The sequence below is a fragment of the Solanum verrucosum genome, unplaced genomic scaffold (assembly GCF_900185275.1).
Source record: "Solanum verrucosum unplaced genomic scaffold, falcon-dt-bn FXZP01000161.1, whole genome shotgun sequence".
Taxonomy (NCBI): Eukaryota; Viridiplantae; Streptophyta; class Magnoliopsida; order Solanales; family Solanaceae; genus Solanum; species Solanum verrucosum.
In genome coordinates, this window is record NW_026020127.1 from 805,152 (window position 1) to 819,508 (window position 14,357).

At 30.7% G+C, this 14,357-nt stretch overlaps 2 pseudogenes; both read right to left on the minus strand.

Moving 5' to 3' along the window:
• Positions 1–533: 533 nt before the first annotated feature.
• On the minus strand, positions 534–1,531 carry LOC125825904 (cytosolic sulfotransferase 6-like; annotated as a pseudogene).
• A 6,305-nt stretch (positions 1,532–7,836) lies between these two features.
• On the minus strand, positions 7,837–8,836 carry LOC125825905 (cytosolic sulfotransferase 12-like; annotated as a pseudogene).
• Positions 8,837–14,357: the final 5,521 nt, after the last annotated feature.

Here is a 14,357-nt window from a genome sequence, read left to right on the forward strand (position 1 = left end):
CCAATCCTTTGTATATTTGTACAATTTCTCAAATCAGTATATCCCTTTGATTCCTCAAAGCTTTCATTGGTAAAGTAATGCATGTGTTGTTAATTTTAATTTTAATTTTTTGAAGAAGTTATTGCTATAGTGTTTTCATTCTTTTTTAAAATAGTATACATGTATATAATTAGGTAAAGCACGTGTAATTTCTCTAGTCTTAAAATAAAATAGAAAAACTGACCGCCTCCAACCTCATTGCCACTTTGTAGTACATAAAAACATTACTAGTCGGTGACAAAATAAAAAAATATGAATTTACTACATAATTTGCAATAATTTGAATTATTCTCAAACACAAACTTTTTTTTTACCACTATATACAATGTCTAGAGCGGTCTTTTATTAAAATAAAAATTCTAAATAAGGATAAGTGCAAGTAAGAGAGGCTAAGCCTTACCTTACCAATCCTAATAAGATAATGAACTACTCCAACATTGAATTTCAAAATAAATAATTGCATTCGATTGACATTATATCATATTAATGCCTAATCAAGTATATAAAAATTTTAATCCAGATCCATGAAACTTTTGCTCTGTGATACGATTGAGTTTCTCACTCATCTCCACGGTAAAATAATTCTTCCAATCTCCAATTTCTCCTTTACGAAAGAACGTTTTATTTCCCTCTCTAGTTGACAACTTCTCATTTGTATTCACCTCCAAATTGCTTAAATTCTCAAAGCTGCACATTTTTAATATTACATTCACAACTCCACAATTTTCTTCCTCTATAGAAAATTGGCATTCTAAGAATTCAGTCAATCGTTTAAGTTGAATCTTTGGCTTCTCTCTCATTTCTTCATACAACAAGAAAAGTAGTTTGTTGGGATTTTCTATGCTTTGTTTTCAATAATCCAACACGTGATCCCAAAATGGACCGTAAATGCTCACCCCCTTGCAAAAAAGATCAGACATTTTTTCAATGGAATTGATATCTTTGTGATCAAGTCTTAAATTGTTTGAAAAATGTCAAATTGAAATAAAAGTGTCCCTAGGATTCCTACACAAGTAAACAAGTTTGGTTTCTGAATTTTGAACAGATTTTGACAATGAAGCAAATGGCACATGTGTTGACAAAAGTCTAGGTGAAGTGAAAGATGAAAAATCAGGGACTCGACCATCAACATAGAGTGTCTGTTCCAAGAATGGAACAAGAACATGAGGATTCTTGACAAGTAAAGGGTGATTTTGTTCAAAAACAGAATGCTTCATTCGATTCACTAGAGTGAATAAAAGTGATTTTAACCAAGCGGTTCCTAATTTTGGAATTGTAACAAGAATGATATCAGTGTCTTGAGCTTGAAATTGTTGTTGACATGCAATAACACCTTGGATCAATCTTGGTGATGTCCAAAATCCTTGGTATTTGTAGATATATGATCCAATCCATCCCTTTTTTTTGGTAGGGTAGAAAGTAATTTCTTACACTCTTCACTTAGGCTATCCTCTTGTAAATATTTGGGAGGAGAAGTTTGGGATGTTGTCATGGCTTTGAGGATTGAGTGTTTTCTTCTAGTTACTTATATAGATATCAAAGTAGGTAGATTATTTGGCATTATCATTTAAGTCAGTAATTTAAATTATAACTTAATTAAAAAGAAAAAAAATAAATAACTTTCCTAGTCATAAAGAATATCACGTCACCTCTCTTACTCTTATGTCCAAAATTACATACAGATAGAGATAATTAAATGCCATTATCATTTAAATCACTTAAATCATAATTTTAAAAGGAAAACGGATAAATAACTTTCCAAGTGATAGTCACCTTGAGTTATCTACTATAATCATTTAATTCTTCTATTAGTCAAAATGGGAATTAAAAATAAATGATTTCCTAGTCATCCTCGAATCATATAGATAAATCTTTCACAATCATAAGTCACCTATAAGTCAAAAAGGAAAATGGATAAATGATTTTCCTAGTCATAACTACGTCACTTTAAATTATATAGATAAATTACCTGTCATAATCATTTAAGTTACATATTAGTGAAAAAGAAAAAAAACCAAATGATTTTCCTAGCCATCCTCGAAGTATATAGACAAATTACTTGTCATAATCATTTAAATTACCTATTAGTAAAAAAAGGTAAAAATAAATGATTTTCCTAGTCAATACTATGTCACCTTGAATTATATAGATAAATAGCTAGTCATAATCATTTAAGTCGCCGAATAGCCAAACGGGGAAAAATAGATTATGTTCCTAGTCATCCATGAATTATATAGATAATTACATGTCATAATAATTTAAGTCACCTATTAGTGAAAAATGAAAAAATAAATGATTTTTTTAGTCGGAGTACCACATCACCTTGAATTATATAGACAAAATAACTTGTCATAAGCATTTTTTTATCGACTGAAGAAGACATATCGAAGGGTTTTTCAATAAAAGGGACGGCAATGAATAGTAATTATTTTATTTATAAAGTCGTCACTTAGAATTAAGTTATGGTGTTCCAAGTCGCCTTTTGGATTCCTAATCAAAAGGAAATGTATCTTTTATTGGTTTGCGAAGACAAAAAATCGAGTAAGGAATTATGTTGACCAAGGACAAGGTATGAGGCACCCTGAATCCCGTGGTTCTAGCCCGATTCAGTTTATCAACTTATACATGACTTAATAATTAATCTTGAATACACCATTTGCCTATGACTCGCTTAAAATATTGTTAAAATACACTTATCAAGACGCGTAAACGCGACCTCCCCTTGTGTATCACACCTAAATTTGAGTCTATTTGTTTGTTGAATCAAAGATTTCAAATTTCATCGAGTATTTGAAATGTAATGGTGAGATGAAGGTTTAGTCGTTGATGCATTTCTATTTGGTAATCTATGTGATGGACAGTTCCTCCCTTGTTTGTTTTGGAAAAAAAGAAGCTGAAAACTCTTTTTGTCAGGCTTTTAAAAAGCCCTTTTCAAAATTTTGTAATTGCCCGTTTAATAAGACATTATTTTCTTATTAGTTCATTTCAAAACAGAATGATACATTTTTGTATTTTGACGAAGAATATTCAACTGACCACCCTTCAATTTATGTTGATCTGCCACGTGTTTAATGGCATATAATAGTGTATTTCGAGAAAATTAAACAAAAATTTTCTTTTACCTTTGTTGCAAACTTTGAAGTGGTTGTTATTGTATGAGTGATTTACGGGGCAAATCTTCTTTGGCAATAAATGACCAAATTTGCACCAAATAATAGTGAAATGTGGTTTATTTGCCAAAGAAGATTAGCCGAGTAATGCATCCACACAGAGCTTGAAGTCTCACTTGACCAATTGATTTGATGTTGTGTATTTTTAATACTATATGAAACTCTTTTATAGCAAAGAGGAAAAAGTAAGTATTCTTTTATTGGAGTATATTTCAATGCATAATTGCATATGCTCTGTGTAAAGAAATTGGAATAATGTTGCAAAATCTATATGTATATATATATATACCTTTTCGACATTTCAGTTTATGTGATATTTTTTTTAGTCTATTCCAATAATGAACGATACGCCTCTAAATTTGACAATAATTAATCTTACATTTATCTTTTTATCCTTAATGAGAAGTTTTATAACTAAATAAATGTTCTGCATGTTAAGGCCACAATTTTCAAAAGTACTATAGCCACACAAATGTTGGGTTATGAAGGGTGATTAGGGCGTCATGCGGAAGCTTACAATTTGCAAATCACATGTTGATAAATTAGACGACAAATAAAAGTATACTAAAAATCAAAATATTATTATATCAAAACTAATATAAGAAAAACATTGAAACTTTAGAGAGAATAAATCTCCCCATAAACAAAAGTCTTAAACGACTACATTGTGGATTCTATTGTTGTTGTGTTAGAAGAAACAAACCTATATTTATAGAGTCCTAAAACCTTTCCTACTAGAAAAGGAGTCCTAAAAGGAGAGAACAAACCAAATATAAAATAATATTATATTTTCCTTTCAAGAAAAGTAAAAACATTTATGGTAATGTTTTGTTTTTTCTTTAAGGAAAAATAAATCTTAAATTATGGTAAGAAAATCAGGGCAAAACCCTAACAAATCTCCCCTTTTGGCTGGATTTTCTTGACAAAGCTTGATCTGTCTTCTTCATTGCATGATAATCTTGTTCTTCACAAAATCTCTATAACTGTTGCTTGCCATGGTTAAAAATAAATGGGTTAAAAATATTTTATTTTTATTCTTAAAAATTGCAGCAACAGGAATGTTGAAAATATGGTTGAAACTTCTTCTCCACATGTAGCTCGACAAAAATCTTCATTATCATCAAAGTTGTTGCAAATTGATTTGAAACCACTTGAACCTTTCTTCAATCTTGTTGAACCATAGGATCATCGGACCATGGGATCGTTGGACCACGTGCTCTGATACCACTTGTTGGGTTATGAAGGGTGATTAGGGCGTCATGCGGAAGCTTACAATTTGCAAATCACATGTTTATAAATTAGACGACAAATAAAAGTATACTAAAAATCAAAATATTATTATATCAAAACTAATATAAAGAAAAACATTGAAACTTTAGAGAGAATAAATCTCCCATAAACAAAAGTCTTTATTTGTCAGAAATTCAGGCCAAGGGGGAGATTTGTTGGGGTTATTTGCCCTGATTTCTTACCATAAATAAGTTTTCCTTTTAGGAAAAGGTTATAATATTTTGACTAGTCCTTTTCTTGTAGGAAAGGTTTTAGGACTCTATAAATATAGGCTTGTTCCTTCTAACTTAATTAGCATTCACAATATAGTCCTAGGGTTTTGAGAGTTGCGGTTATGGGGGAGAATTTTGTGTACCTCCTTGTATTCCGAGTGAATTGATTGAGGTTGTTTTTTATTATTTTATATTTGGTTTATTCTCTCCTTTTAGGACTCCTTTTCTAGTAGGAAAGGTTTTTGGGACTCTATAAATATAGGTTTGTTTCTTCTAACACAACAACAATAGAATCCACAATGTAGTCGTTTAAGACTTTTGTTTATGGGGAGATTTATTCTCTCTAAAGTTTCAATGTTTTTCTTTATATTAGTTTTGATATAATAATATTTTGATTTTTAGTATACTTTTATTTGTCGTCTAATTTATCAACATGTGATTTGCAAATTGTAAGTTTCCGCATGACGCCCTAATCACCCTTCATAACCCAACAACAAATGCTATGACATATTTCATACTACAAATTTCACAAAAAAAATAAATCATTTCTTTGGATGTGACCCTTTTCTGAGTCCTGCTAAACGCGTAATGTTTTGTGCTCTAAAATGTTCTTTTTTATTTTTGGCTTAATCAAATGAACAGAGTCATTCCATTTCTTGTTCCGTATTATAACTTTAGGAAAAATAGGTTCAATCCTGAATCCGTCTCTAGCTAGTTACTATATAAGTTATTCCTTGACCTAATTAGAAGTAAAAGTTAATTTAGGAGTACTATTTGATGAGAGTTTATGTCAACATTAACAAATCATTGTGACACTTGTGAGAAAGCAACAACAAATAGCAGCATAATATCACAAAAGGGAAAAAGAGTGAGATCTCTAAAGTTTTTGACCATGATTCCATGAAAAAATAAATTATGTTATGGGAATCTCTTGTTGTTGAATAGTCTTAATGGCATTTGTTTGACATATGTAAAATGAGAAATCTAAAGTTAAATTATTTTTAAATAAAAAACTAAATCGCCTAAAACGAAAAATATATAGACTTAGATGAAAAGACTACTTATAATGTTAAGGGTGTGTTTGGTATGACATAAAATGCTTTCCTATTTTCTCAAATTCATTTGATTAAAAAATTTAGAAAATATTTTCTTTTTGAAAAACAAATTCTTTCAAAATAACAAAAATGATCTAGATAATTTTTTTAGTAATAAAAAATGACTTCCGTCCTACTAAACGTTTATGTAAAATTATGAAATCTAGATACTGAAAATTTTATGGCATATTCTAAAACATGTAATAGCATCTCCTATTTTTATATATATTCAAAAATATTCTTTTGACATGAAAATTATCATAAGATTAATTCTCAACTTCACCAGTTGAACCTGGCCTCTCTGATTTAAAGTAAAAAAAGAGTGGTCAATTTCAGTAATTGAGATAGAATATTACACTTTTTGTTATTTAAAAGTGTGAGACCATTTTTATTTATTTCTTATTTAAATTAAAAGCTTAAGATGTTATAACAAAAGAAATACTATTATTTTTTTGATTATGTCTTCAGTATACTCCTTCATTTATAAGCTTGATTTTATTTTTATGAGTCAAGTATGTGATTTTATTTTTGATTATGGACGATTATATTTGTTAATTATGTCTTTAACACACTCCCTCACTTTCATGCTTGATTATCACTTAGAACCAAGCTCCACGTGGACGTCCATCAATAACTAAGCTTGATTTATAGACATCAAGAACCAAGCTTGATTTTTTTTTTATTGCGTTTCAAAGCTATAGGTAATGGTGTAGTTAACTAATTGTAAATAGATAAAGACTCTAAGTTTAATCTCATAACATCGTCATTGAGCTATCTCCATAATCATCTCGCCAAATCATTGACTATTATACCAATTGTTTAGTTAATGATCAGTCAAAAAATACTCTTAACATGATATGATATTTTCATATTCAATACGCTTTTTTGGTGAAGATATATTGAAACTATTTGGCCTCTCATAAGAAGGTAAAGACCATTTAACAAAGAGTAGCCACAATACATGTCCTTCTTTTCTTCAGCATTTCCAAATGAATTATGCCAATCAAGTGACTATATATATAAATCCCTTGCCTTTCTTCATTTCCACATATCAACAAAATGTTCTTTTATATATGATGATAATCGTATCAATATTTAATACTCTCTATCTCAATTAATTCTCATTCCCATTTTTTTATTAGTTCGTCCAGAAAAAAATGACTTATTTCTAAATTTCGAGAAAATTTCAAGAATTGAAGATTAATTGGAGAGCAATAATCGCAGGTTATTCTCCTCTGGCAAGAAAGCTATGGTTATGCATAAATTATTTCTCGCCAAGGGAGAATTGCCCTACGTTTCTTTATTTTCCACATTGTATCTACTTCTTTCTCGTAAAGGGATATATTTCTGTTTTACTTGTTTTACATTAAAGTTTTCTCACACGATTTAGGTGTTAGAGAAACTTCTGATGAAATGGCTCGAGTTGAAAAAAAATTGTTCCATGTTTAGTTTGAAATATTAGCTAATTTCGAAATTGTTTTATTCGAGGTTACTATCCCATGTAAAAAGGTGAGATAAAATAATATGACATATCCCGAAATTACTATCTCATGTAAAAGGTGAAATAAAATAATTTCATGACATATTCTTACTTAGAGAGAATCCAGATTTGTAGTTTTCTTTAATTAGCATGTAGTCAAATTTTGATTTATTCTATAATTACAGAAGCGCGAGTAATTTCTCTAGTCTTACAATAAAAGAGAAAACTGACCGCCTCCAACCTCATTGACACTTTGTAGGACATAAAAAACATTACTTATCGGTGACAATAAAGAAATATGAATTTACTACATAATTTGCAACAGTTTCAATTATTCTCAAACACAAACTTTTTTTTTTTTTTTGAAATTTTGTACCATTATACAAATGTCTAACGGTCTTTTATTAAAATAATTTTTTTAAATAGGGATAAGTACAAGCAAGAGGGCCTAGGCCTTATCTTACCAATCCTAATAAGATAATGAACTATTCCAACATTGAATTTCAAATAAATAATTGCATTCATTGGCATTATATCATATTAATGCCTAATCAAGTATATAAAAACTTTAATCCTGATCCATGAAACTTTTGCGCTGTGATACGATTGAGTTTCTCACTCATTTCCACGGTAAAATAATTCTTCCAATCTCCAATTTCTCCTTTACGAAAGAACGTTTTATTTCTCTCTCCAGTTGACAACTTCTCATTTGTATTCACCTCCAAATTGCTTAAATTCTCAAAGCTGCACATTTTTAATATTTCATCCACAACTCCACAATTTTCTTCCTCTATAGAAAATTGACATTTTAAGAATTCAGCCAATCGTTTAAGTTGAATTTTTGGCTTCTCCTTTCATTTCTTCATACGTCAAGAAAAGTACTTTGTTGGGATTTTCTATGCTTTGTTTCCAATTATCCAATACGTGATCCCAAAATGGACCGTAAATGCTCACCCCCTTGCAAAAAAGATCAAACATTTCTTCAATGGAATTGGTCTCTTTGTTATCAAGTCTTAAATTGTTTGAAAAATGCCACATTGAAATAAAAGTATCCCTAGGATTCCTACACAAGTAAACAAGTTTGGTTTCTGAATTTTGAACAGATTTTGGCAATGAAGCAAATGGCACATGAGTTGCCAAAAGTCTAGGTGAAGTGAAAGATGAAAATTCAGGGACTCGACCATCAACATAGAGTGTATGTTCCAAGAATGGAACAAGAACATGAGGATTCTTGACAGGTAAAGGGTTATTTTGTTCAAAAACAGAATGCTTCATTCGATTCACTAGAGTGAATAAAAGTGATTTTAACCAAGTGGTTCCTGATTTTGAAGTAGTAACAGAAATGATATCAGTGTCTTGAGCTTGAAATTGTTGTTGACATGCAACAACACCTTGGATCAATCTTGGTGATGTCCAAAATCCTTGGTATTTGTAGATATATGATCCAATCCATCCCTTTTCTTTTGGTAGAGTAGAGAGCAATTTCTTACCCTCTTCACTTAGGCTATCCTCTTGTAAATATTTGGGATGAGAAGTTTGGGATGTTGTCATGGTTTTGAGAATTGAATGCTTTCTTCTAGTTACTTATATAGATATCAAAGTAGGTAGATTATCTGTCATTATCAATTAAGTCAGTAATTTTGATTATAAATTAAAAAGAAAGAAATAAATAACTTTCCTAGTCATAAAGATTATCCACTTACTGTTATGTCCAAAATTATATACATATAGAGATAATTAAATGTCATTATCATTTAAGTCACTTAAATCATAATTTTAAAAGGAAAACGGATAAATAACTTTCCAAGTGATAGTCACCTGGAGTTATCTACTATATCATTTAATTCTTCTATTAGTCAAAATGGGAAATTAAAATAAATGATTTCCTAGTCATCCTTGAATTATATAGATAAATCTTTCATAATCATTTAAGTCACCTATTAGTCAAAAAGGAAAATGGATAAATGATTTTCCTAGTCATAACTATGTCACTGTAAATTATAAAGATAAATTACCTGTCATAATCATTTAACTCACGTATTAGTGAAAAGGAAAAAAGAACGAATAATTTTCCTAGTCATCCTCGAAGTATATAGACAAATTACTTGTCATAATTATTTAAGTTACCTATTAGTAAAAAAAAAGGCAAAAATAAATGATTTTCTTAGTCAGTACTACGTCACCTTAAATTATATAGATTAATAACTAGTCATAATCATTTAAGTCGCCTAATAGCCAAAAAGGGAAAAATAGATTATGTTCCTAGTCATCCATGAATTATATAGATAATTACATGTCATAATATTTTAAGTCACCTATTAGCGAAAAATGAAAAAATAAATAGATTTTTCTAGTCATTGGGAGTACCACATCACCTTGAATTATATAGACAAAATAACTTGTCATAACTTATAATATTTTTTATCAACTGAAGAAGACATATCGAAGGGTTTTTTCAATAAAAGTGACGGTAATGAATAAGAATCATTTTATTTATAGAGTCGTCACTTAGAATTAAGTTATGGTGTTCCAAGTCGCCTTTTGAATTCCTAATCAAAAGGAAATGTACATTTAATTGGTTTGCGAAGACAAAAAATCGAGTAAGGAATTATGTTGACCAAAGAAAATGTATGAGGCACCCTGAATCCCGTGGTTTTAGCATGATTGCGTTTATCAACTTATACATGACTTAATAATTAATCTTGGTTACATCATTTGCCTATGACTAGCTTAAAATATTGTTGAATACACTTATCAAGACGCATAAACGCGACCTCTCCTTGTGTATCACACCTAAATTTGAGTCTACTTGTTTGTTGAATCAAAGATTATACTTTTAAGAAGATTTAGATCAAGATGGATAAACGGCGACCTTGCCACTTTATTAATTGTGACGCAAAGTTGCGACCTTAGTGAATGAAATAGCAATGTCATTAAGAGAAGCAATGGTTTCAGAGGAAGGAGAAGAGCTAATTAGAGCTCGAACACGAAAGGTTGTTGCTATTTTTCGTTATCAAAAGCTTCATAACTCCTACGTTACAAATTTCATCGAGTATTTGAAATGTAATTTTGACGACGGATATTCAATTGACCACCCTTCAATCTATGTTGATCTGCACGTGTTTAATGGCATATAATAGCGTACTTCGAGAAAATTAAACAAAATTTTTTCTTTTACCTTTGTTGCAAACTTTGAAGTGGTTGTTATTGTATAGGATTAGTGTTGTATGAGTGATTTACGGGGCAAATCTTCTTTGGCAATAAATGACCAAATAATAGTGAAATGTGATTATTTGCCAAAGAAGATTAACCCAGTAATGCATCCACACACAGATTGAAATCTCACTTGACCAATTGATTTGATGTTGTGTATTTTTAATACTATATGAAACTCTTTTATAGCAAAGAGGAAAAAGTAAGTATTCTTTTATTGGAGTATATTTCAATGCATATGCTCTGTGTAAAGAAATTGGAATAATGTTGCAAAATCTTTTTATATACCTCGTCCACGTTCAGTTTATGTGATATAGATTTTTTTTTAGTCTATTCCAATAATGAATGATACGCCTCTAAATTTGAAAATAATTAACCATGCACTTATCTTTTTATCGTTAATGAGAAGTTTGATAACCATACAAATGTTTTGCATGTTAAGGCCACAGTTTTCAAAAGTATAGTGACACACTATGACATGTTTCAGACTACAAGTTTCACAAAAAAAATAAATCATTTCTTTGGATGTGGCCCTTTTGCGAGTCCTGCTAAACGTGAAATGTTTGGTGCTCCAGAATGTTCTTTTATATTTTTGGCTTAGTCATTAAATGAACAGAGTCGTTTTATTTCTTGTTCTGTATTACAACTTTAGGAAAAATAAGTTCAATTTTGAATACGTCCCCAGCTAGTTACCATATAAGTTATTCCTTGACCTTCTAATTAGTAGTACAAGTGAATTTAGGAGTACTATTTGACGAGACTTTATGTCAACATTAACAAATCATTGTGACACTTATGAGAAAGCAACAACAAATAGCAGCATAATATCACAAAAGGGAAAAAGAGTGGGATCTCTAAACTTTTTGACCATGATTCCATGAAAAAATAAATTATGTAGTGGAATCTCTTGTTGTTGGATGGTCTTAATGGCATTTGTTTGGCATATGTAAAATGAGAAATCTAAAATTAAATTATTTTTAAATAAAAAATTAAATTGCCTAAAAAGTAAAATATATAGACTTAGACGAAAAGAGTAATTATAAGGTTAAAGGTGTGTTTGGTATGAGTAAAATGTTTTCCTATTTTCTCAAATTCGTTTGATTAAAAGTTTTGAAAAATATTTTCTTTTTGAAAAATAATTTTTTTTCAAAATAAGAATAATGATCAAGATGATTTTCTTAATAATAAAAAATGACTTCCGTCGTAATTATGTAAAATTATGAAATCTAGAAACTGAAAATTTTATGGCATATTCTAAAACATATAATAGCATCTCCCATTCTTAGATATATTCAAAAATATTCTTTTGACATGAAAATTATCATGAGATTAATTCTCAACTTCACTGGTTGAACCTTGCCTCTCTGATTTAAAGTAAGAAAAGAGTGGTCAATTTCAGTAATTGAGATAGAATATTACACTTTTTTTGTTATTTAAAATTGTGAGACCATTTTTATTTATTTCTTATTTAAAAAATTAAGATTTTATAACAAAAGAAATACTATTATTTGGTTAATTATGTCTTGAGTATACTCCTTCCTTTATAAGCTTGATTTTATTTTTGTGTCAAGTATGTGATCTTATTTTTGAGTCAAGCATGTGATCTTATTTTTGATAATGGACGATTATTTTGTTAATTATATCTTTAACACACTCCCTCACTTTCATGACTTGGTTATCTCTTTAAACCAAGCTCCACGTGGACGTCCATCAATAGCTAATTTCTATAACACATCACCTTGAGTTTAGCTGGAGATTAACTGTGTTTCACATATATTATCCGAGTATTTATAGACACCAAAATCCATTAAATTGATCCTTCTTTTTTTATATGCGTTTCAAAGCTATAGGTAATAGTATAGTAAATAGACCTTAAATAGGCAAAAACTCTTAAGTCTAATCTCATAATTAATGTCGTCATGAGCTATCTCCATAATCATCTCGCCGCACCATTGACTATTATACCAATCGTTTAGTTAATGATCAGTCAAAAAATACTCTTAAGATGATATGATATTTACATACTCAGTATTTTTGGTGAAGGGGTAAATTGAAGCCATTTGGCCTCTCATAAGTAGGTAAAGACCCTTTAACAAAGAGTAGCCACAATACATGCCCTTTTCTTCGGCATATCCAAATGAATTATGCCATCAAGTGACTATATTTATAAATCCCTTGCCTTTCTTCGTTTCCACATATCAATAAAAAGTTCTTTTATAAATGATGATAGTTGTATCAATATTTAATACTCTCTATCTCAATTAATTCTCATGTGATCCCAATTTTTTATTAGTTCGTTCAGAAAAAATGACTTATTTCTAAATCTCAAGAAAATTTCAAGAATTGAAGATTAATTGGATGTTAGAGTGGGTAAAAAGTCCCACATTGGTTGGAGAATAGACTGGTGGTCTCCTTATATGAACTTGGGCAATCCTCCCCTCATAAGCTATTTTTTGGAGAGCAAGAATCGCAGGTTATTCTCCTCTGGCAAGAAAGCCATGGTTATGCATAAATTATTTCTTGCCAAGGGAGAATTGCCCTACGTTTCTTTATTTTCCATAATATAATATTTCATAAAAGGATTTCTATTTGAGGGGTGTTCCTCAAATGGACCAGACCTCTCACACGTAGGAGACACCCCATCGCTGGAGGAGATTAAGCGCATAGTCTTTAGCTTCCAGTCCCTCAAAGCCCCAGGACCGGATGGTCTTCACCCTCTATTCTACCAAAAGTACTGGGAAATAGTAGGGGAATCAATAAATAAACTCTGTTTAGAATCTTTCGAAAACAGTAAAATTCCAGTCGAAATAAATAAGACTCACATATGCCTCATTCCAAAAACAAAAAATGCTAATAAACTAAAGGAATTTAGGCCCATAAGTCTATGTAACACAACCTATCTAAATATCAAAGAAAGGCCGGGCCTTCTATCTCGCACCTCTTCTTCGCGGATGATCTGGTATTGATGAGCCAGGTTACGCAAGAAAAATGTGAAAATATTATGAAAATAATAAAGACCTTCTGCGATGCTTCAGGACAAGTCATAAATACTAACAAATCTAAAGTTATTCTGTCAAGAAATTGTCCAAGAAAGTTATCGCCATTAGAACAGGAATAAGAAATGGGAAGTATTTAGGCCTACCAATAGCGCGCACTCAGAACTTTCTAATAAAGACTTCCAATATATCTTAGACAACATGCAAGCCAAACTTGCGGGGTGGAAAACGCGATTGTGGGATTGTTATGCCTCAATACCAAGAAAAGGGGGAATGGGACATAACTTTCGAATTAACAAACGAAATCATACACCTCCTGAACTGTACTTACTCCAATAAGAATGTCAAGGACAAAGCTGTATGGGACCTAGCTCCAAAGGTCAAGCTCTGTCTATCGATTCTTATCAAGGGGTAAATATCACATGACGAATTCTCCAGGATATGGGCACTAAATAAGATAAAATACTTCATCTGGCCTGGTTAAACCAACATAATAGGCACAAGAAGTTACTTAAACACCCTAGGAATAGATATTGACAAATCTTGCCCAATTTGTAATTCCCCCGAAACAAACTTCCACATATTCATCGAATGCAAAAATGTCAGGAAAATGTGGTACGAACTTGGAGCCATTAACGACATAGAACAAATCATTTACCATTAATGGAGCGACTGGCAGTTTAGACTCAGAAGTATAGAGGTGTCACTTAATAAATCATCCTTAAAATGGAATGAGGCATACCCCTTCTTTATCTGGAACACGTAATGAGAACCACCACAACAACACAAAGAAGAAAATTACCATAACACAGGCCAAAGAATACCTTTCCTTAACAGGGCTCCCAGAAAAAAGAAAGGTCCAA